Here is a 3,370-nt window from a genome sequence, read left to right as displayed (position 1 = left end):
TTTGTGGCGAGTGAAGGCAGATGCCTATCTGACTGGAGTTAACGAATAGGCACTGTCTTCCAATTATAGGTCACGTGTGAGGAGACCAGATTTTGAATTATTCTACTTGACTTTTGCTAGGTTTTTAGCTCATATTAATACAGTTGTTATACACTCTTCGGCCACTGGAGACTCGGTCGGTCCATTCCTTATGCAGTGTTTAAGCTTTTAATTAATGGGCACACCTGACTTTAAAAGGTGGTTTGTGCTCTGCCCAATCTAAGAGAAATATGTCTCACGCTTGGGAATTCTCTTCTATTCTCTTCAGAAACATGCATACCTCCCTTTCATCAGTAACCTTGGAAAAGGGCTGTACAACCACTATCTGGTCTGCAGGGGTCTGTATTTCCACTAATTCAGCAAGTCAAATCTCCCTGCAGCTTCAGGGTTTCTTCAAGTTTTCCCATTCACTCTGATGTGGTTTCGCCATCCATTTTGTTCAAGATGGCCACAAATTCCATTGCTTTTCTGCGTTAAGCAGGCTATATATGTATTTGTTTGTGTTGCATTTCAGCATACATATTGATTAGGTTACTTTCTTCATGTCTATATGGTGCAGGAAATATTCTTCATATCTAAATGCACATTTGACCTAGTGTCTGGGTTTCTTCATGGTGAGTGCATATCTGCTTCATGTCTATTGTCTTTGTGCATCTGTTCGGCAGTAAGGTCACTAGCTCTCGCCATCTTCAGTTACAGCATGTTGAGTTCTTCTTAACTTTGCAGGTTTATTTCTTTTTCTGTTGTCCAGGATAAAGTCAGTAGGGTTGTCTTAGTGAATAGCGTCTCTCACATTATTTGGTATAGAGGCAGAGGAGGGGCAGGTGCCATGAATGAGGTACTCCTCTCATTCTTACGATATAGAGAAGTGGCAGGGGCCGACGTCAAGAAGAACATATCCATCTGCATCTCGACAGCAGCACATTGAAGAGCAAGTGAAGTCCACTAAATCTGGACATGGATAGAGAATTCACAAGAGAATGGAACTGTAACTGGGTCACCAGTTGCTGGTTTCATGTGATAATGTCACCTGGAAAAAAATGGCAGCTAGGCGACTTCTTTTCCTGACCCCTAAAATACTTTCGTCAAATATTGTAGGAGTGGTATAATTTTATTCTGTAAACTCCAACCCTAAAATATTTTAGGGAAGTGATTTTACTTATGGGGCCTTTTTGGGGAAATGTCGCCCCTTTGCGGCCATTTCTCAGGTAACTTTATCACTGGACACCCAGTTGTTGGGTGCTAAAAACACTGGGCTGACAGAACTGCACATTGCTTAAGAAAACATTCAGAACTGTTTGGCAAGGTGGAGTCTACTACAGGACTGTTGTGTAGGAAGCAACTGGAGAGGTTTGGTGAGGTTTAAGGAAGGATTCCATACCTTGCTCAAAGAATCTTTGAATCATTCTGATACTGCAGATAGGCCAAAACAACAACAAAAACTCTGCTGGTACTCTGCTTGATAAAGGGATACAAGCTTAACCCATTCAAAGAGGAGGGTGGGGTGCTTCTTGGACTCTTGTTCTTTGTGATGGGCCTTTCTTCAACTAAAGGACAGCCATACTGAAAAGTCAAGTCAGGTCTGGTACTACACAGATTCATGTCTCCACTTCTTGGAAGAAATCGCTAGCAGGAAAAACTCACAGGAAGCACCGGCTTTACGAAGGGACCAGTACTCAAACTTCAAGGGATGTATTAGAGTACTACCTTTAGCCCCTGTTTTTCTCTGGAATACTCCGGGACAGGAAAGGAACACACTGGCAACACTCCACCATCGCAGACCAGCTGCTTTGTTGATGGAACTGGAGAACCTGCAAATAAAACTGATGTTAGTTCAGGAGATGGGCCACAACAATGTGTTCCAGTTCTTAAATAATTCACAGTACACTGTGGTGTCGTAAGTGCAAACGACGCATGCGCGAGCCTCGTTTTGGGTCATGCATGCGCGTTTTAAATAAAGAACGTCCGTGTGGCAGTTGCCGCCGGTACCCTGGAAAGCACACACGTATGTGTCCGGTCTCAGTGATTGAGTGTGCGTGTGTGTCAGTACAGGGCGGCCCGAGGCACGGGCTCGCCCACAACATTGGCGACGAGGCGGGAGCCAACGGAGGGAACATTGACACGTACCAATGTGTCAATCAGTGGCAGTTTTCTTCTTTGTGCTTCCCGAATCTGACGTGAGCGATGGCAATCACGTTATCTTTAGTGCGTGAGGCAGTAGAGGCCCGAGAGGGTGCTCGTGCGCTGCCCACGTGCTATGGGATAGCAGAACACCCAATTTTTGGAACTCCTGCAGGTCTCCGACTCAAGAGGACTGCAGCACAACCTGTGATCAGAGGATTCTTGGTGACAGGATGGCCACCTAGGCACAGAGCGCAGCCAGGCACCGCAGCATCTGCACAACACGGTAACACCACTGCTCAGTCAACCAGGTACCTCAATAATCTGTCCAAGTCAGGTTTGCGGCCTATAACCTTATTTTGAGGCACCTGTGCGACCTGTGAAGATGACGGACAGTGACGGAGAAGCAACGGCAGCACAGACGGTGGTGCATAGACAACAGGGTTCATTAATACCGATGCAAGAATTCGACACTTCGGGTCCCCCTTCAAAATTGGGCCCTAAATGGTTGCTGTGGATAAAAAAGTTAGATATGTATTTCACTGCGACTGGAGAGACCAATGATGACGCCAAGAGGGCGACACTGCTCTACTCGGCAGGGATCGACGTCCTCCGCATTTATGAGTCTTTGAACTTGCAAGTGGTGACATACGATGCTGTTAAAACGGCCCTCAAGAACTATTTAATTCCTTTGTCTAATGAGGACTTCGACAGATTTCTCTTCTGCGACGAAAAACAGCAGGAGGAGGAATCACTTGGCCAGTACTGTGCACGCCTGCGGCAGATGGCTACTACCTGCAGGTGGGACAATGAAGAAGTCATGGTCTGGAATCAAGTCATCCAAGGGTGCAGCTCGGGCAAGCTGCGCAGACAGGTACTGCGGGAGCCAGGTTTGACTCTGGTCCAAATTTTAGACAGTGGGAGAGTATATGAGCTGGCTGAGTCAAAAGGGGCAAAGATGGACGAGCGGTACGCCCTGGCAAGTCCGAAGAGGCGTTTGTGGTGGGGAGGCAAGCGCCGTCGAAGACTCGATGGAGCCAGAAATGCCAAGATGCTGCTCCAGCGCATGGGGCGGCGTCCGTTTGCCAGTACTACGGGTACGACCTGCCCCACTCCGAGGACTGTCCCGCCAAATCGAGAGTCTGCGGCAGGTGCAATGGTCCCGGACACTATGCCAGGATGTGTCAAGCCCCTGCACCGGTTGCCACGC

Source organism: Ambystoma mexicanum, chromosome 3p (genome assembly GCF_040938575.1).
Source record: "Ambystoma mexicanum isolate Mex_15411 chromosome 3p, UKY_AmexF1_1, whole genome shotgun sequence".
Classification (NCBI taxonomy): domain Eukaryota; kingdom Metazoa; phylum Chordata; class Amphibia; order Caudata; family Ambystomatidae; genus Ambystoma; species Ambystoma mexicanum.
Note: the sequence above shows the minus strand (reverse complement) of the source record.